Raw genomic sequence first — 20689 nt, 5'->3', positions numbered from 1 at the left:
TTAATGTCCTACATATACAGATACAATAGCATTGAAATGCAGCAAATAGTTCGAAACTCATTAGACCTATTGGAAAGAAGCAAGGTATAAACAAAACTATTAAACTTCTCTGACCAAGCATCTGAGGTGGAGGGCACTGAATTGTCTGGGGAACAATGGGCGACGCTTCCACATACGTCATCTGCAGGGAACACAGAACCCAGGTGCCGTTGCACCAGGTTACCTGTGGCGGTAGCCTTCCACAGCCATTGTTCTATGTCTGACTTGCAAGGTTCAAGCCCGGGGCAGTCCAACACCACCAAGATGCTTGTGGTGGAGCAGCTAAAGCCACTGCCTGCAGTGCTGGAATCCCATATGGGTGCCGGTTTGAGTCCCAGCTGCTCCACTTCTGATCCAGCTCTCTGCTGTGGCCTAGGAAAGCAATAGAAGATGGCCCAAGCCCCTGGACTTCAGAATGGCCCAGCTCGGGCTGTTGCAGCCACTGGGGAGTGAACCAGCAGATGGAAGACTTCTCTCTCATTCTCTGTCTCTGTCTCTCTATAACTCTGCCTTTCAAATAAATAAGTAGCTCTTTAAAAAAAGATCCTTGAAACTTATTACTAATTTCCAATCTGTAAGTAAGCACAATTCTAAACTATGCTACCTAACAGTAAAAAACCCCAACAGCGAATTTATGTCATCCATTGGTGGTACCTTCCTCACGGCCTGAGTTCCCACCTGAACCCCTCCGCCCATCTACCCACAGTGCTGGTTGATTTTTAACATTTAAGATTGCACACAGGAAGGTTCACTTTTCGTGACGTGTAATTTATTCTCTCCCACAGTTCCTGTGTTCCCCACTGTGGCCAGTCCTGGCCACCATCACCCCAGGAGAGGTGGGGGGAGGTGATGGGCTGTTGTGGACATTTCAGAAGTGAATCAGTGGATGGAGGATCTCTGACTCATCCTCTAACCATGCCTTTCAAGTAAATGAGAGAGAGAGAGAGAGAGAGAGAGAAACCAACCACCCGGGAGGCCATTGTTCTGCTGTCCATCTTTACAACTTGGCTTCTTTCAGGACACCACGGGTACTTCTTTCACATAGCAAAGTGCATTTAAGATTCACCTGTGTTGCTGTGTAAGTAAATACCTTGTTCCTATTTAATGCTGTGCTGCAGTTCACTGTTTAGGGATGCCACTTTTTATCCACTGTTGTTTAAAGGTCACACTCATTGTTTCTAGCTTTTGAGAGTTACTAATGAAGGTTTTGAAAAAATTCACATAAGGTTTCCTATTCATGGGTAAATACCTAGGAATACGGTTCCTGAGTCCTGCATTAAACACTACGAGAAAATGCTGGGAGGGACTGGCACTGTGGTGTAGCAGGTGGAGCCGCCTGCTGTGCCGGCATCCCATATGTGTGCAGGTTTGAGTCCCGGCTGCTCCACTTCCGATCCAGCTTCCTGCTAATGTGCCTGGGAAAGCAGCAGAAGAAAATGCTGCCACTATTTGGTAAAGTAGTTTAACATTTTGCATTGTTATCAGCAAGCCAGCCATGTGTGAGAGTTTCAAAGACTCCATACACTTGCTGGCATGTGAGATTGAAAGGGTATGGGGCCGCACTGTGGCACAGCGGGTTAACGCCCTGGCCTGAAGTGCCAGCATCCCATATGGGTGCCGGTTCTAGTCCTGGCTGCTCCTCTTCCGATCCAGTTCTTTGCTATGGCCTGGGAAAGCAGTAGAAGATGGCCCAAGTCCTTGGGCCCCTGCACCCACGTGGGAGACCCAGATGAATCTCCTGGCTCCTGGCTTCGGATCACTGCAGCTCCAGCCGTTGCAGCCAACTGGGGAGTGAACCATCAGATGGAAGACCTCTCTCTCTCTCTCTCTCTCTCTGCCTCTTCTCTCTCTTTGTAACTCTGACTTTCAAATAAATAAATATATCTTTAAAAAAAAAAGGGTATGGGGTTTAGACATTCTAATAAACAAGTAGTGATATTATTGTAGTGTTATTTTCGTTCCCTAATGATTGATGATGTTAATCTTTGTATATGCTTGTAGGCTACCTTAATTACATGTATGTTGAAATAATCTATTTTTTGGCCAGTGCCTCTGCTCAATAGGCTAATCCTCCGCCTTGCGGTGCCGGCACACCGCGTTCTGTCCCGGTTGCCCCTCTTCCTGGCCAGCTCTCTGCTGTGGCCAGGGAGTGCAGTGGAGGATGGCCCAAGTGCTTGGGCCCTGCACCCCATGGGCTCCTGCCATCGGATCAGCGCGGTGTGCCGGCTGCAGCGCGCCAGCTGTGGTGGTCATTGGAGGGTGAACCAACGGCAAAAGGAAGACCTTTCTCTCTCTCTCTCTCTCTCTCTCTCACTGTCCACTCTGCTTGTCAAAAAAAAAAAAAAAAAAGAAAGGAAAGAAATAATCTATTTTTTTTTAAATACAGGTTGCAGGGCTGAGGTGAAGGCATAAAGGATTAAGCTGTCACGACGCTGGCATCCCATATTGAGTGCCAGTTTGAGTCCTGGCTGCTCTGCTTCCAATCCAACTTCCTGCCAATGTACCTGGGAACACCGCAGATGATGGCTTCAGTAGCTGGGTCCCTGCCACCCACAAAGGAGACCCACGTGGAGTTCCAGGCTCCTGGCTTCATCCTGGTCTAGCCCTGGCTGTTGCAGCCATTTGGGAAGTGAAGCAGTGGATGAAAGACCTCTCTCTCTCTTTCTCTCTCTCTTGCTGTGTGTGTGTCTCTCTCTTTCTCCCTCCTCCCTCTCTCCCTACTACCTCTATCTGCCATTCTGCCTTTTAATAAATAAACAAACAAATCTTAAAAATAATAAGTTGCTTGCTTTCTCCTTTGTCGCTCCCCCACTCGCGGAGGAATGACACCGGATGCTGTTTTCTTTTCCCGGTCCTTCCCGGATTTGCTGCTGCTCCCCCGCCTCCGCGGAGGAGCGGCACACCCACCGCTCCCCCACTTTCCCGGAGGAGCGGCACCAACCAGCTCTCTGACCGACTCTCTCAGGAGGCCCCGCATGCTGTCTCTCTCCCCCTTTTATAGTCCTCTCCCACCAATCCGTGCTCTGCCGGCGTTCTCTCTCCACGCGCTGAGCACGCTGTTCTCCTCCAATCAGAGGTTGGGTCAGGAATCAGCTAATTGACGAAGCAGCTGTGTAAGATTTCTTTACTACCTCTCAGCGCCATATGGTGGGAGATCAGACGCATAGAGTTAGTTTCAGTCCACAGTCTCAGTACTTATTTGCCTCCCGGGTGCCCCGCCATGTTGCGGGAGACGGACCCTGCTCCCCACACTCCTTTTTTTAAAACTTTTATTTAGTAAATATAATTTCCAAAGTACAGTTTATGGATTACAATGCCCCCCCCATAATTTTCCTCCCACCCGCAACCCTCCCATCTCCCACTCCCTCTCCCATTCCATTCACATCAAGATTCATTTTCAATTATCTTTATATACAGAAGATAGATTTAGTATGTATTAAGTAAAGATTTCATCAGTTTGCACCCACACAGAACATAAAGTGTAAAATACTGTTTGAGTACTAGTTATAGCATTACTTCACTTTGGACAACACATTAAAGACAGAGATCCCATATGAGGAGTAAGTACACAGTGACTCCTGTTGTTGACTTAACAAATTGACTCTTGTTTATGGCATCAGAAATCTCCCTAGGCTCATCATGAGTTTCCAAGGCTATGGAAGCCTCTTGAGTTCACTGACTTCGATCTTATTTAGACAAGGTCATAGTCAAAGTGGAAGCTCTCTCCTCCCTTCAGAGAAGGGTACCTCCTTCTTTGATGGTCCATTCTTTCTACTGGGATCTCACTCGCAGAGATCTTTCATTTAGGTTTTGTTTGTTTGCCAGAGTGTCTTGGCTTTCCATACCTAAAATACTCTCATGGGCTCTTCAACCAGATCTGAATGCCTCAAGGGCTGATTCTGAGACCAGAGTGCTGTTTTGGACATCTGCCATTCGGTTGCTTGCTTTCTCATGCTTGAATTTTGAGAGTTCTTTGTGTATTTTAGATACAAGTCCTTTGTCAGAATATGACTTAAACATATTTTCTCCTGGTCTGTGGATTGTCTTTTTAACTGTTTAAGTGTGTCCTTATCAGAGAAAACATATTTAATTTTGATAAACTCCAATTTATCATTTTTATGGATTTGCCTTGGAGTTCTATTTTAAAATTCTTTGCCTTTCCAAGGAACATTAAAATTTGCTTCTATATTTTCTTCTGGAAGTTTCATGGTTTTATAATTTAACAAGTCTGTTATCCACCTTGACTTTTTGTGTGGGTAAGGGATAAGTTCAACATTCTCTTCTCTGTGTTCTGGGATGTCCCCTAATTCCAGCAGCATTTGTAGAAAAGACTGAGCTGTCAGCACTGACTTGCTTTAGTACTTGTGTCAAACATCGATGGTCTGCTCCCAGGTGGGCCTATCTCTAGGCTCTCAGATCTGTTTCATTGATCTCTGTGTCTGGCCTTTGTCGATACCAACGCTGTCTGAGTTGTTATAGATTTATAGTAAGTCTTGAAATCAGGTTGTACAAGTTTTCCAGCTCTGTTCCCCTGTTCCAAATTATTTGCTTATCCTGGTTTCCTCACTTTTCCAAGCATATATAGAATCAGCTTTTCAATAGCTATAAAAAAAAGCTCCTTGGGTTTTGATTGGAATTATGTTAAATCTAAAGATAAAATTAAGGAGAATTCATGTCTTAACACAGTAAATCCTCTAATTCTTGAACTTGGTATATCCATCCATTTAGTAGATCTTTGATTTTTTCAGAATTTTAACGGTTGTCAGCATAGAGATCCTATACTATTTTTAAAATTTATACCTGCATGTTTTATTTGGGGTTGTTCACTTTGTCTGCATCAATCAGGAGAGCCATATTTTTGGTTCCTTTTCAGTCTGTTAAAATGATTGATTTTTGAATTTAAGCCTACCTTGTAAGCTGGAGTAAGCCCCGTTTGGCCATGGTGGATTTTGTCTTTTATATATCGTGTGATGGGAACACATAGTGGTGGAGTGGATTCAATGCTGGTAGCAGCCTCTCTCTGGATTGCTCTGCTATAGCCCACAGATGGGGCCAGAGTCCATCTGGAATCAAGCTCTCTTTCCTGGGAGCCACACAGAGCAGGTGCTGTCCAGGACAGGTGTAATCACTCGACCCCTGAATTCAGAAAAGGAAGTCAGAGAGAAGGAGTGGTCAGGGGAGCGTGGAGCGTGAGAAGAATGTGCTTGGCCACTGCTGCCCTTGCTGGCTGCAGCCACCAGCCAGGGACCACGTATGGCCCCTGGACACAGAACGATGCCGGACCAAGACCCAGCAGGAGAGCAGGTGGACAGTCTTCCAGCCACGTGGAGCTGAATGAGGCTGGAGGCAGATTTATCCCCAGACTTCCAGAGAGAAACACAGCTCTGCTGATGGCTTGGCCCCAGCCCCTGAGACCGGAGCAGAGAACTGGGTGAGCCACACTGAGCCGGGGCTTCCGGTCCCAGAACCGAGAGACAGTCAGTAGACGAGGACTGTTCCAGCTGCTCCACTTGTGGCAATACTTCACAGCAGCAACAGAAAATGGGTGCCTCACTTGGCCCACATGTGCTTAAGAACTGCAGGAGACAGTGCCAGAAAGATCACGGGGAACGGGAATTAAAGGAAAAGTTCGTTTGGGAACAAACCATTATTGATATCTGTGCCTTGTATTCTTGTAATATGCATTTTCCATGAGCTTTTTCAAGTCTTTTTGTGCATGTTGGGGACTGCTCTGTGCAGACAAGAGATTGGCAAGATCTCTCCCTCCCCAAGGTGCTCAGAGGCCACAGGGACTACCTGACCACCGCGCAATGGAGGTGTTCTGTATCATTGGGTACCTGTAAATGGGAGACTTCTCCAATTCAGGATAAATAGGTGACAAACGCTGAACAAGGGGCTGTGAGCTTTGACACTGAGAGGGGAAATCCTGGAGGGTCTTAGGCAGTGGAGAAGCTTCCGGCAAGTCTGCCTCGGGGAAGGCGGGGCCGGCCCCTTCCTGGGAATCTCAGCCATGGGAGACTTTGGAGACTCTCCGGCTGTTCCTGGGACCCTGTCCCACCCACCCTGGTCTCCAGGTCTCCTTCCACGTTTCAGACTATAAGGGAGAAAGAGGCATGGGCTAGTTTGGGGTGAGCGTTTCTGGATCAAAGTGCTGAGGCCAGAGGCAAGCACTGTGCATTAGTTGGAGTTTCCAGAGCGAGAGAACCAGTGGGAGCCTGTGTGTGTGTGTGTGTGTGTGTGTGCGCATGCGTGGGTTGACAGAGAGGTTTGGTCTAAGGAACTGGCTCCCCTGAATACAGCCTGGCAGGCCCAGAGCAGAGCTGATGTTGCTGATGGAACTGGAGGCCACCTGGAGGCAGAACTCCCTTTTCTTTAGAGAACCGGGGTCTTTTTTTCACTTAACGCTTTCCATTGCTTGGATGAGACCTGCCACATTGAAGAGAATCATCTGTTTTCCTCCAAGCCCACTGATGATTTGGGAGCAATGGCACGGTGCAGCTGGTGAAGTCGTTGCTTGGGGACACCCAGATCCCACACTGGTGTGCCTGAGATCAAGTCCCACCTCGGCTTCTGATCCAGCTCCCTGATATTGCACCTGGGAGAAGACGGACCAAGTGCCTGGGCCCCTGCCACCTGCATGGGAGACCCAGATGGAGTTCCTGGCTTCCACCTGGCCCAGCCCTGGCTGCTGCGTATTTGGGGAGTGAATCAGCAGTTGAGGGATCTCTTCTCTCTCAGTCCCCTTCCCCCTTCTCTGTTGTTCTGCGCTGCAACAGGTGTCCACACACCTCCCACGACTTGTCAGCCTCTCCTTGCCCTAACCTGAAGGTCACAGTGCCCACAGGGTTCTGATGCTCCGCTCGGAAGAGGGGTGTAAGGTCAAAGGTCGGGGTTCATTGGTAAGTGGTCTGCATTTGTGAGCTCTGTGCTATGCAGTCAATTGCAGAAATTTGTAAACTTTCCCATCTACATTTTGTACTTGCTGCTACAAACAAGGAAGCAATTTCTCAAGTGAGACATCAAGAAATCCCATACCCTGTCTAGGATGCCAAACTCTGTTAGGAACTCTTCAGAGAAAGTCATACCATTGGCTTTTGGACATAAAGAATGAAAGGGTGCACATCCTTCTGTTAGGGGAGGCTGTGGAGTTGTGCAGAGGCTCAGAGCGTCCCAGCCCCAAACGACGCAGACTCGCCGCTCTGTAGGACAAACATGAGATGGGGCCTCTCTACACGTCCAGGCAGGGTGAGGGAAGTTTATGGCCCAACAGAGAGATTTCATGTTCTCTCGGCTTTTCCAGTCTTTGCTCCCTGAACTGCCACAGTCATGTATGCAGATTCTACTTCTACAAAACTGTTGGAGCTTGAGTGAGTCCACGTATTTTATGTGCCTTTCATGCCCCACACACGCAGCCACTGAGCACCGGCAGGGCCAAGTGCTGACAGTTGCCACTATTTGTCTTTTCTTACTTAGAACTGGTCAGAATGCCAACTCTCGGTCTCCCCTCCCTCCCAATTCTCGTTATCCTTGCAAATGTAATTTAGGGCCGGTGCCACGGCTCACTAGGCTAATCCTCCGCCTTGCAGTGCCGGCACACCGGGTTCTAGTCCTGGTCTGGGCGCCGGATTCTGTCCCGGTTGCCCCTCTTCCAGGCCAGCTCTCTGTTGTGGCCAGGGAGTGCAGTGGAGGATGGCCCAAGTGCTTTGGCCCTGCACCCCATGGGAGACCAGGAGAAGTACCTGGCTCCTGCCATTGGATCAGCGCGGTGTGCCGGCCACAGTGCACCAGCCACGGTGGCCATTGGAGGGTGAACAAACGACAAAGGAAGAACTTTGTCTCTCTCTCTCTCTCTATCACTGTCCACTCTGCCTTTCAAAAAAATATAATTTAGGCAGATTTATAACTTCAAATTTTCTTTCTTCTTCTTTTTTTATTTGACGGGTAGAGTTATAGACAGTGAGAGAGAGAGACAGAGAGAAAGGTCTTCCTTCCACTGGTTCACTCCCCAAATGGCCACTACAGCCGGCACTGCACCAATCTAAAGCCAAGAGCCAGGTGCTTCCTCCTGGTCTCCCATGCAGGTGCAGGGCCCAAGCACTTGGGCCATCCTCCACTGCCCTCCCGGGCCACAGCAGAGAGCTGGACAGGATGTAGGCACTGCAGGCGGAGGATTAACGAAATGAGCCATGAGTGCAGGCCCCTTCAAATTTTTTTTTAATTTCAGTTATTTAAAAGGCAGGGAGATGAGAGAGAGAGTCATAGAGAGTGATTTCCCACCCACTGGTTCCGCCTTAAATGCCCACAACAGCTAGGCGTGTGGGGGCTGAAGCTGGGGGCTGGGGACTTAATCCAGGTTTCCCAGGTAGCCCGCGGGAAACCGACCACTTGAGCCATCGCTGGCCGCCTCCCTGGGTCTGCATGAGCAGGAAGCCAGAGTCAGAAGTTGGAGCCTGGAGTTCCCCCAGCACTCTGAATGTCCTAACAGATCCACTGCCCGCCCCCAGAATTCTAACATGTGTGCATCCAAGTTTGGCACTGCCGCCATCATTGTGCCGAGTGCCTGTTGTCATTTCTGAGGGGTTGTATCAGGCAAAGGCACCCTTGTTCTCCCAGCCAGGGAGCCCCAGCCAGACGGTTGTCAAGGCAACAGAAAATGCACACAGCGCACCACCAACAAAGGCTGCTTCCGGCCACCGGGGGCCTGTGCATGGTTGAAGCTCAAGATTAATTTCCAGGCTTGACAAAAAAATCTCTTTGATGGCTAATTATAAAATGTGCCCGGTGGTATTAGACTGGGTGATAGGTGATTGCGTGTTAAATGTGATGTGAAAAATCCAGGGGCTTTTCAAAGTGGAGGGACCTAGATGAAGGTGCCTCCGGGATCGATGGCTTATTTTTGTCATTCTGCACAGCCTGAGCAGAACAGCTGAAGTGTGTGTGTGCTTGAGCGCTTCCAAGCCCCTATTTATTTGATTCTTGTCATACTTCTTGCTTTTAAATGTGTTCAAAACAAAGTAGGAGGTGCTCCATCCATATTTAGATTTTTTTCTCTTTGGGTGTAGGCTGACTTCAAATGAATTCCTTGCGGGTCAGCGTGAAGAGCTGTAGACTCCGCCTGGCAGGAGAGCGCCCCAGAATCAGCAGGCTGGTTTCAGGGGTTACCTGATGTGATGTCTCTGCAGCATCCTCACCGGCTTGCCAGCTCTTGTTCTCTTGCTATGCACTCGCTCGTCAGCAAACTCCGAAGGAATTTAACTGAATGAGAGGTGGGAGGAACTGAAGGGGTCAGGGTGACCTGCCTTTGTTTTTATTTTTTTAATTTAATTTATTTATTTGAAAAGTAGAGTGACAGAGATGAAGGGGGAGAGAGAGAGCGAGCGAGAGAGAGCGAGCGAGAGAGAGAGTGAGAGAGAGAGCGAGCAGATCTTTTTTCAACACACAGCTCATTGGCCATGAAATGGACGAGTCTGTGTGTGGTCGTCTCTCAGGTGTTGAAGAGATGGAGGCTGATCTAGAAGATGAAAAAGCCGGGGGAGCAGAGCCTGCTCAACCCTTCACCGCGCACATCGTATTGGCTCACACACGTTCAATCAGCAGGCCTCCCTCCGGGCTGCAGCCTCTTTATGCTCTGGGGACATCTAAGAGGGGAGAAGGCAGGGGAGAGGCAATTATCCGGGAAGCAGACGTGCCGACCAGGCTTGTCTGGATAACTCACAGCAATAAAGCAGGGCTTCATTTCCTCTGTTGCCTTCTGGGGTGTTGTGATTTCTCCGTACGGCATTTCCACGCGTGGGGAACCAGATCCGAAGTGTAGGTGCTCAGGATATTCAAGCCAGAGCTTTACAGACGGCATGAGCGGAATTCACTCTTGGCCTGTCTCTTTTCCATTTTTGCCTCTTGTTTGGAGGGCGTGGGACACCGTCCAGGGGAAGAGTGGTCCCAAGTAAGAATCTGAAGGGAAGGGAAGTGGTTAAGATGTGTTGTGTGGTGCACGGGGAAGCTCAACAACACAAGTCGCCCTCACGTTGGGTTCTCACTGCCTTCCAGGGATCCTGGGCTCTCTTTGTAGTGGATGGGGCACCCGGGAAATAATCAGACGAGGAGAGCCCTGGCCCACCGCTCAAGGGACCCAAGATTCCTATGGGGCCGGCAGTGGGGGTGGTGGTGGGGGTGGTCGTGCATGGGTGTTCAGAATGCATTAAGCTCCCTGACTAGTGCACCTGCAAGCCACACAGAACACAGAGCTGGGGCCTCTCTCTGACTTAAAGAGTCAGACAGGTTGCACAAAGGTGACGTTTGGCTGGGTCTTGAAGAATGCATGAGAGTTCTCCACAAACAGAAGCAGGGATGAGACCAAGAGGACAGTTCCTTCCCTGGCTGGGGCTCAGGCTCCGTGCAGAGGAGGGAAGGAAGGGGATTAAGAAGGAGAGGCTGGACGCAGAGCCCACGCCTCTTCTTAGGCTTCTCATAGGCAATGCCAGACAGGGGGTAGCTCTTAACCCGCCGGTCACACACGGGGCCACTGAAGGGTGTTGAGCAGGTTGGAGTGAGACTGAGAGGTGGTGCAGGCTGGGAGACTGAGGCACATGGCCCGGGAGGGAGACCAGGACCTGCACAAAGGCAGAGGAAGTGGGGATGGAGATGGAAGGAAACACCTGGGGAGAAGGGCCAGGCGGGGGAGCGAATCTCGGCAGAGAACAGACCGTGCCCGCAGGTGGGCACGGAGCTGCTCTGGGCTGGCCGGGGCGGCCTGGCTTCCCCGGTGCCTGCTGGCATTTCCAGCCTCGAGGACTATGATTTTTTTTTTCCAAGACAGGCAGGTCCTTCTATGCTTTCGTCAACAGACCGGCCAACACAGAATATATCTGTGCCTTAATTCATTACCTGTGTTTAGATGTATTCCATGGCAGGTGGCTCATAAGTCTGTGGTTTGAAAAATGAGAGGGAAAGGGGAGAGCGCTCCATTTGCTTTTTCACTCCCCAGATACAGCAGCCAGGCCAGGGCCAGGCTGAAGCCAGGAAGCAGGAGGGTTTCCCACTCGGGTACTCGGGACCTGTGAACTTGCGTCAGCACAGCTGCCATGCTAGGACGGCACTGGCAGGAAGCGGGAGTCGGCTGGGAATCAAACCCAGGCCTCCAACATGGGATGCAGGAGTCTTCACCACAGGCTGAACACCTGCTGCAGGGTGTGTAGTTTCTAACAAAATATGAGTTACACCTGACGGTAATAGTTTAGTATGAATGATAAATACATCTTGACCAAAAAGTGGGACTTCAGTGTGGCTTTTAAATATGTAGGTTTTTAATATTGGTCATAGTAATACCTACATTTGAAAAACAGCAAATGCTTAGACAATCAGTGTTTGTTGTGTGTGTATGTGTGTGTGTATGAATGTATGTGTGTATATATATATATGTGTGTATATATGTTTGTGGACTTCTTGAAATGCTAATTGAGAGCTGCTAATGTGTAGAATTACTAAAAAGACTTTCAGGGGGTTTTGAAAATATTCATGGATGTATAAGGAACAAAGTATTTAAAGTATTAAGGTTTTTAAATAAAACTCAATTAAAAAAAAAAAAAACCCTGCCAAGTGAGGCAAAGAGAGCTCCAGAATTAACCAGTTTATTCCAAGGCCCACGAAAGCAGCGTAAGTAAAACTAAGCAAAGGGAATAGGTGGAAAGAGAGAGAAAAATGGATGGAGGAAAGTCAGGTGCAGACTGGCTCCATGCGTCCATGGAGGGAGTTTCCCCAGTGGCCCAGGGAGCCGCCCCTCCCCCGTGACGCTGCACAATTTCAGGTGTTTTCAAGGCCCTGGCAATGAAGCAAAGGGCTCTGGCCCGGGCAGAGGCCCCAGGGTGGACGCCTTCTCAGAGGGAATCTTACAGGAGGTGGCGTTCAGCGAGAAGTGCCTCAAACGGCTGTTTGAACACACTGGCATTGGCGTATTTATTTGAAAGGCAGGGTGACAGAGACAGAGGTAGAGAAAGAGGGAGTGATCTTCCTTCTCCTGGTTCACTTCCCCAAAAGTCTGCAACAGCCATGGCTGGGACGTGCTGAAGTCAGGAGCCAGGAACTTCGTCTGGATCTCCCTCAGGGTGGCAGGGACCCAAATACTCGGACCGTCATCTACTACCTTCCCAGGTGCATTAGCAGGAAGCTGGATAGGAAGAGGAGCAGCTGGGACTCGAACTCACACTCTGATATAGGTTGTTGGTGTCACAAGTGGAGACTTAACACAGTGCACCACGATGCCCGTCCTTGTCATAGCTTTCGGATGTCAAAACCCTGGACAGGAAGAAGTCCCAGATCCAAACTATCTCACCTGCCTGTGGGCACACAACTGTCAATGTTGCTATCAGCTGGAGTGAAATACTATGCCTTCTTGTAACCAGCCAGCCACTCAGTGTAGTAACAACTTGTGTAATGGGAAAAACTAGACTCGGTGCTGTCATAGCATAGCCATATTAGTCCTAAATAAAGCACGAACATACTCAGATTCATCAGGGTCAAAACACATCTAAGTGCACTAGCACCTGCGTGGCCATTGGTTGCGGGTGTGTGTCTGGAGCTCACACGCAGATCCTGGTTGGAGACACAGTCCAGTCTTTGTCCCGAGTGGACGTAAGCGTGGATTCCTGGAAATTGTGTGTTAAACAGAGATGGCACATGTACATTTCCTGGGGTATGAATCAACAGTTTCTCAAACAGGGCCTTCACTCCCGAAGGATTAACAACAGACTCAGAGCAGGAGGCTGGAAAAGAGAGATGTGAGGTTCAGGGCGGCTCCCAGAAGCACAGTCACGGATACAGTCTGTCCACAGGTGCTGGGCTGAAGTGGGTGAGCCCAGGGGCAGCGGAGGAGGAAGTGAGGCCGGTTGTCCCTTAAGCTGAGTGCTCCGTCCAGCCCTGCTCAGCTTTGGCGAGCGGCCCCTGTCTGTCTGCGTCTGCATTCTACGGTTATGTGAATCGGAGGCAATAAGAAGAATAAGGAGCTTGTGACCTCCAAAGTGTTCTAAATGTTTAGCTGTCAACTAAACAAGGAAATACGGCAACACAGCTGAGTGCCACATAAACATTTATCAGCTCCGCCCTTTGCCGGCAAAAAGATCTGTGGCTTTCGAAATGCGTGTTGATGCTCCACTTCAGGGATCCTTCGGCTCGTAAGTTATCACCTGGGGTGAACATGCCTCAGACTTCCAGATCTGCCATCAGTACGTGCCCCTGCTGCCTTGCTCCTAACTCAGAGCTGCCCTGAGCCGGCACACAGATGGGTTGGTGGGTGCAGGGGTGGAGTGTGGGATGGAAACCGGCAGTGCTGTAGTCAGCTGTAAGCAGCACCCGGTTCCAGCACAGCCTGAATGGTGGTGAAGTAGCTGAGGTGTGGCCACATGATTAGGTCTCAACGCCACTGCGATAAATCTAATCAGGAGGGAAGCTCTGTGTGCAGACAGCAAGGTAGCCAGAAGACACAACAGGGTGTGGAGGGTGCGTTTCAGAACCGAAGAGAGTCAACCTACAGAAGACATAACCAGGGTGGAGGGTGTGTTTCAGAACCAAAGAGAGTCAACCTACAGAAGACACAACCCGGCGTGGAGGGTGCGTTTCAGAACTGAAGAGAGTCAACCTAGCCCACCAACTTAAGGAAATTTGCAGTCACACTTGTAGCTGGTTTGAGAAATGTTGGCATATAACTCATAGCCCAGGTTCTCATGTGAAGTAAAATACGGGGGTTCTGGATCACAGAACTGCGAACAGATTTGACGGGGCTGCCTATGAAGAGATGCTAATGGAAATAGGTTCTCTGCATTGAGACCTTCAAGACCCCCACCCCGGGCAAGGATCTCTAACTGTCACCAAAGACAATGAGGCAGGTTATCCCCCAAAGATGAAGAGAAATGAAAGAGATCCCTTGCTGAAGTCACTTACTAAATAAATGGGTTTGATTAGTGACCTCACATGAGAAGATGAAATTAAAACGTTAGGGTGATTGAGGTAAAACCATCATGTCTCTGTTGTGCAATTCTTTTGACAAAAGGAAAAAGATAACAGCAAGCAAAGCAAAATAAGAACCAACACAGGGTCATGGAATGAAATGAAGGGGGCCCCCCACCCCCTGAACCATCCAACACATAGTATGGAAACTTAGCACTAATGCGGTGGTGCTGTGAGGAGTTAAAAGGTTCATCCACAGTTAGGAAAGGCCCCTGCTGAAATGGGGAGCCAGGTGCTTCCACGAAGCCTGCCATCCACTGATTAGACAAGACATGGCCCCAAGACAAGGAAAAGTTTGATGGGGAAAACAATGGTTCTCATCCCTAGGAAAACACAAGAAAATGCTCTGAGTCAGACCAGACCACCCTCAGAGCAGCTTAGCCGCTGACCGGGGCAGCACAACCTGTCTGAATCAGGTCAACAGCACGTCCCAACTGTCACATGGTCGGCAAGGCAACCTTTGTTAACTGGTCAATAACCATGACTGCTCCCTGAGAAACATGGACAGAAACAAAGCAGACCTTGAGGTACTGAACGCATGAAGATCTGATCAGTGGCTATGCACTCCCTATCCACGCTCCTAATACCCAGACCTTATTGGAACCCTCCCTTGGGTGCCCTCCTGTGAGCAGGAGTCTGTTTCTCAACAAAACTTCACTGTTGCTCACCCTCTTTGTCTGCATCGTCATTCATTTTTTTTTTAAAGATTTATTTATTGTTTGAAAGGCAGAGATACAAAGAGAGAGAGATCAAGAAATCAAGATCTTCCATCTACTGGGTCACTTCCCAAATGGCCGCAACAGCCAGGGATGGACCCGGCCAAAGCCAGGAGCCAGAAGCTTCTTCCTGATCTCCCACATGGATGCAGGGACCCAAATACTTGGGCCATCTTCTGCTGCTTTCCCAGGTGCATGAGCAGGAAGCTAGTTGGGAAGTGGACTGTCTGGGACTCGAACCCATGCCCAGATGGGATGCCGATGCTTCAGGCAGAAGCTTCGCCTTCTCTGCCACAGCCCTGGCTCCTGCATCACCACTCTTACTTGCCATGAGACAAGTACCAAGGTGGATTTCTGGAACCACTTTAGGAGGGAGGATCCTTGGGACTGGTAAGGTCACGAGAGGGGTAACCCTTCTTAATGGGATTAGAGTCCTTATAAAGGGGCCCAGGAGCCTCCTTTGTCCTCTTTCTGCTGCGTGTGGACACAACAAGAGGATGGTGTCTGTGACCCGGAAGAGGGCCCTCACCAGAGCCCAGCACAATTGGCAACCTGACCTCAGGGTTCAGCTTCCACAGCTGTGAGAAGCGGGTACGGGTTGTTTATGGACCACCACCTCCCCTTTATTATAGCAACAGGAAGTGACTGAGCTATGTCAGGAATCCAAACCCGGGTTCTCTGGGTCCTGGTCCAGTGTTCAGTCGCTATGGGACAGAGGGCCCTGCCCTTTACAGGGCTGTAGCTGGACTCCTGCCCTGTAGGAGAAAGAACACAATCACCATTCCCTACGGACAAGGCTGCAGGATGAAGGTAAAATGAGATCATTGCACAGGGGCACTTGATGAACAGTTACATAACTAATTCATTTAGGTATTGTCTTGAAATTAAAAAAAAAAACTACATGGAAATTTTCTCTGTTTATTGCCACTATCGTCAGCCCTTACTGAACAATATTTTCATGAGCTATTTGGTTCAGCATTTAAGTGATAAAGCAGGGTGAATAATTAGTCAATGGTAATTGATGTCAAAAAAAGTTGAGAAATCTCTTATTACAGTGTGAATGACTTTATGACATCCGATGATAGCAATGCCTGGGAAAATGCTTGGTAGATTCGAGTGTCCATGGCTGATGGCATTGGTTGATCTTAATTTCTCTCATTAACTGAAGTCTGCAAACAACAGAAATCCACTATTCCTGGCTTCAGATTCCTCCCTGGAAACTGTAATTTTTTCCAGCCGTGTAGATCTGCCTTGCCTGACCAGTTCCAAGGCTCTTCGGCTGGTTTCCTTGCACAAACAAGCCGTCTGTCTCGGGAACTTGCGTCTCATCGCCTGCTCACCTTTTGTGTCAACTTTGCCTTTGGAAACATCAGGTCCATTTTCGTCTAAGCCAAAAGTGGTATCCAATTCTATATCATTAGGTAATTCCTTGTGATTCAAAGTGCAACTCAGGATTCTCCTTGCTGAGAAAGCTTATCTCAAGGTTCCTGGAGGGATGACAAGGATGCAATTCACTAATAGTTGTAATCCTTTATATTTGGAGAAGCAGCAAATGAAAACTGCTTCCTCATACACCCATGCTGGCCTCGTTCGCTCCTCATTAATATAAAGAATAAAGTAATATATATAATGAAGCATTTTACATGAATTTTTTAACCCCTTATTTAAAGTGAGAAAACCAATAGTGTCTGAAAGAGATAAAGTCCAGTATTTTTTGGCTAGCAAACAAATCAGGGATGACTGCATGGATAATGGGTAAACCCAAGTCTTCTTCCTTTCAAGTTTTTCTCTTTGTCTTTGCTTTCCTGACGCCCCTTAGTGAGGCTTTTGTCTGTTTTGTTGTAACTTGTCCGGCTTCCTGTTCTCTAAGCTCCTGGATCTGTGGTTTCATGTCTTCCATTGCCCTAGGAAGGTTCGGTCATTGTTACTTCAACTATGTCTCTGCTCCATCCTCTTTCTCCCCTGCTGGTAGCCCAATCACCCCTACTCTGTCTTTTGAAGCCGTCCTACAGTTGTAAGTCTTCTGTTCTGCTAATCGTCCCTTTTGTTTGTTGGTTTCCGCCTTTCCATTTGGAATGCTTTCCTTGTCCCAGCATCAAGCTTGATGGCTCTTTCCCTGGTGGTGTGAGAGCTCCTGAGGAGCCCCTCAGGGCATTCTTCATTTCTGTTAGTGTGCTTCCATTTGTAGCATTGCCTTTCCATTCTTGCTCTGAGTCTCCCTGTCTGCTTACACTGCCCCATCTGTCCTTTCTGGTTGTCTGCTTTGCCTCCCGAGCCCTTTTCATATCCATCACGGTTGTTTTAAATTCCCTAGTAATTTCTGCTTGTGCTGCATATCTGAGACTACTTCTGATGTGTGTGTTGTCTCTCGTCTTGTCATGCCTTGTCACAGTTTGTGGAAAGCCAGACATCGTACAGAAACCAAGGCTGTGAGAACTGGGGTGAATAGGACTTTTCTGCGTGAGTTCATAGTTGAACATAGCTCAGAGTTCATCTGTACTCAGTGTTTGCTTTAGTTGTGATAGAAGAGGTTTAAAATTCCACAGGTGTCTGTGGACTCCCTGAGTACCACTCCTCCAAGAGTGTCAGGGTCAGGCTCCTCAGCTGTTATTGTATCGGATCCTCACTGATGGTTTGGTGAAATGTGGCTGAAGAGGGACAATTTATTGTCTAATGGTATCTGAGAGGCAGAGAGACAGAGAGAAGTCTTCCATCTGCTGGTTTACTTCCAATGCCTGCCAACAGCCAGGAATGGACCAGGCTGACGCCAGGAGCCTGGAACTCCATCTGGATCTCCAACGTGGGTGGCCAGGGACCAAGAACTTGAACCTGTACCTCCAGGGGTGCACATTAGCAGGAAGCTAGACTGGATGTGGAGTAGCTGGGGCTCTAACCAGACACTTGGATGGATCCAGGCAGCCCAAGTGGTGACGTCACTGCTATACCAAATGCCCATGCCTGTTCTACACTCATGAACAAATCCCCGTCTTTGAATGGGTCTGTGTTGGGGGGCTGTGAACCTCACAAGTGCTTCCCCATTAGTGTTTCCTCCTCTCTTTTTATCCCTTTCCTGGCCACAGTCTCCCCAGGCTAGTCCCTGACCCCGGGCTCCGTGCCAGCTGCAGAGTCTGTCTCCTACTGAAGGGTACAGGAAATTCGGAGGAGGCTGTCACAGGAGCGTCCTTCCCGCAGCTGGAAAGCGGTTCTGGCATCACCTCATCTCACAGCACGGACGCCTCTGCTGGGGCCACGTTTCACAGGATGGCTCATGTCCGTCTCCTGCCAGAGCCGGGAGGGACTCTCTCATCTGTTCATCGTGAGAACCTGTGAGTTTCCTCCAGCGAAAGCCGGCGATCACAGGGGATTCTCCTGAGACTGTGGCCCTGGGAGTTGCTGACGCTCAAGCTAGATCCAAATTACTACGTGAGCATTCAGACCTCTCACGGTGGTAGCAGCGTCTGCTCCAGGTACGCAGGTGTAGGCTGTGTCCGTCCACATCAGATGTGAGGGTGGCAGTTTGCCCTGAAACCTCAATTCTCTCATGGATCCAAGAGATGCTGTTGGGTTTCTGAGAAAAAGCCAAGCTGGTTCATCTTGCAAGGATGCAATGGTGACTTCCAAACTCGTTCTGTGTCAGAACTCAAGCCAGAAGGCACAAGGCATTCCCTCCTCGTCCTGAGCGCCTCCACCAGGTGCAAGGAAAGAAAAAGCAAAATGGATCGACAGTCCACCTCTGTTGTGGGGTAGAAACTCCATGTTTGCCTTATTCATAAGGGGGAGGGTAATGGCACTGCGCTGACCTCCTTGTCTGTCCATGCTGCTGGAGTGCCTTTGAGGCACGAAAGCCTGGTGCCACCACTGTGGGAGAGGACAGCAGGGCCCCTGTCTGAAGGTGGCATCCGAGGGTCTCCTGTGAGGGAGCAAAGCCTCCAGGGACCAGAGCAGCCTCCACGCATTTCCCACCGCCCAGCTCCTGAACACGGAAGTGCTCTCGGCAAATTCACAACATCCCAGAAAGTCACAAGATCACAACAAGCTCAGGCTAGAGGCTCAGACAGTTAAGCTTAGACCCCGAGGGAGCTCAGCACAGGGCCCAGAGACGCTGGGTCCAAGCCACCCCCTCGGCTGCTGTCGGCTTGGAAGGGCTCCGGGTTTAGCGTGGCCATTTGCTCCTACTTTGAATTTATCTGGATTTTTCATTCATTTCTACTCCTTGGGGCATAAGGCTGTGTACTTGTCTGCGTGTTTCTTCCCGTGCAGGGTACAAACCCATCTTTGATGTTGTTCCTTCGCACAGGTGAAAAACGTCACAAGAGAGAAACTGAGCATCAGCGAAGATGGGGACAAGCAGGCTGGCGACACCTTTTACGTCTTTGCTTCCTTGTCATTTTGTGAGCCTATCATCAGAGTCTGTGTCTCATAAATATGCTCTTACCCCCGTCACCCTTCCATCCCATCTGAGACAGAGGAGGGAGAGAAACGAGAAGGCACCCACAGTCTTCTTGTTCAGGGGTCCAAGTGATGGGGGAGACAGACAGAGGAAGGAGACAGAGCAAGAATAAAAGTCGAGCACCTGCCTGGGAATAACCGCACCGATGTGGGGCTGGGTTCTCTGGCGGGAGCCCTCAGGGAGCCTTTGCAACTGCTGTGTGTGTTCTGTTTGTCTGAGATGTTGAACGGCTGGGCCCTGTGCTGGGCTCTCTCGGGGTCTCAGCTGTCAGAGAAGGAAGGCGCCAGGGAGTCAGCGGAGCTTAATATTCTTCCTGCTGTTCTGGAATCAGCCGCACCCGCCCGGGGACAACTCTCCTGGACCACAGCTCCCGCCCGACGCTGAGGCCCGCGCTCACCCCAGCACGGCTTCTGCTACCTGCCAGACTTCTGATTGTCAGAAAGTCTTTGCTCTTGTTCGACTCAATGCTCTGAGGGTGTGTCAAGAAGCTCACAGAAGAGGGAATTACAAAACAAGTTTACTTTGGTGCTAAAACTTTCTGAAATCCTTATGTATCAGGGATCTTCAAAAAGTTCATGCCAAATGCGTACTCTGAACAACTTGTGCATGGATTTGAAAAAACTTTTTCCACCAAAATCAACTTCTCTTTTGATTGCATTTTCCATGAACTTTCTGAGGTATTCTTATATTTCCTTGTGAATCTAGGGATCTCGCCTAATTATTGTACAAAATAAATACTTCCATGTGTGATAATTGAGCTATTAACCAAAGAACAAATTTTGTATTAATTAGACACAAATTTTTCTGAGAAGACATCTTGGAAAAAAGTTCAACTGTCTATTTTGTTTTTGTGCGTCTCATAAAACATGGAGACGGCCAGGCTCCACGACGTAGGGAGCTCAGTAATTGATCTACCCAGGAAGCTGGGAGAGAAGAAGTCTGGGACCCAGACAGTGACATTCTATTTCTCCCCCCAGGGACCGGGAGCCCATGCCCCTGCAGCCGCTGTCCCCCGCTTGTGGGGCTTCAGGATCACCTGTTTACCATGGTGAATAAATACTAATTGGAGGAAGGGGTGAATCATATATTTTTTAAAGATTTATTTATTTGTTTGAAAGCCAGAGTTACACAGAGAGAAGGAGAGGCAGGGAGAGAGGTCTTCCCTCCACTGGTTCATCCCCAATTGGCTGTAATGGCCTTTGCCACTCCAAAGCCAGGAGCCAGGAGCTTCTTCTGGGTCTCCCAAGTGGGTGCAGGGAGTCCAAGGACTTGGGCATCTTCCACTGCTTTCCCAGGCTACAGGAGAGAGCTGGATCAGAAGTGGAGCAGCCAGGACTTGAACTGGCACCCATATGGGATGCCAGCACTGCATGTGGCGGCTTTACCCGCTGCGCCACAGCGCCGGCCCCATGAATTATATATTAAAGGAGGTAGTTTCCATCCCATGGATATGGGCAGCTGGGGTCTGTTCAGAGAGAGCACATGG

Source organism: Oryctolagus cuniculus, chromosome 4, assembly GCF_964237555.1.
Source record: "Oryctolagus cuniculus chromosome 4, mOryCun1.1, whole genome shotgun sequence".
In the NCBI taxonomy this organism is placed as follows: Eukaryota; Metazoa; Chordata; class Mammalia; order Lagomorpha; family Leporidae; genus Oryctolagus; species Oryctolagus cuniculus.
Note: the sequence above shows the minus strand (reverse complement) of the source record.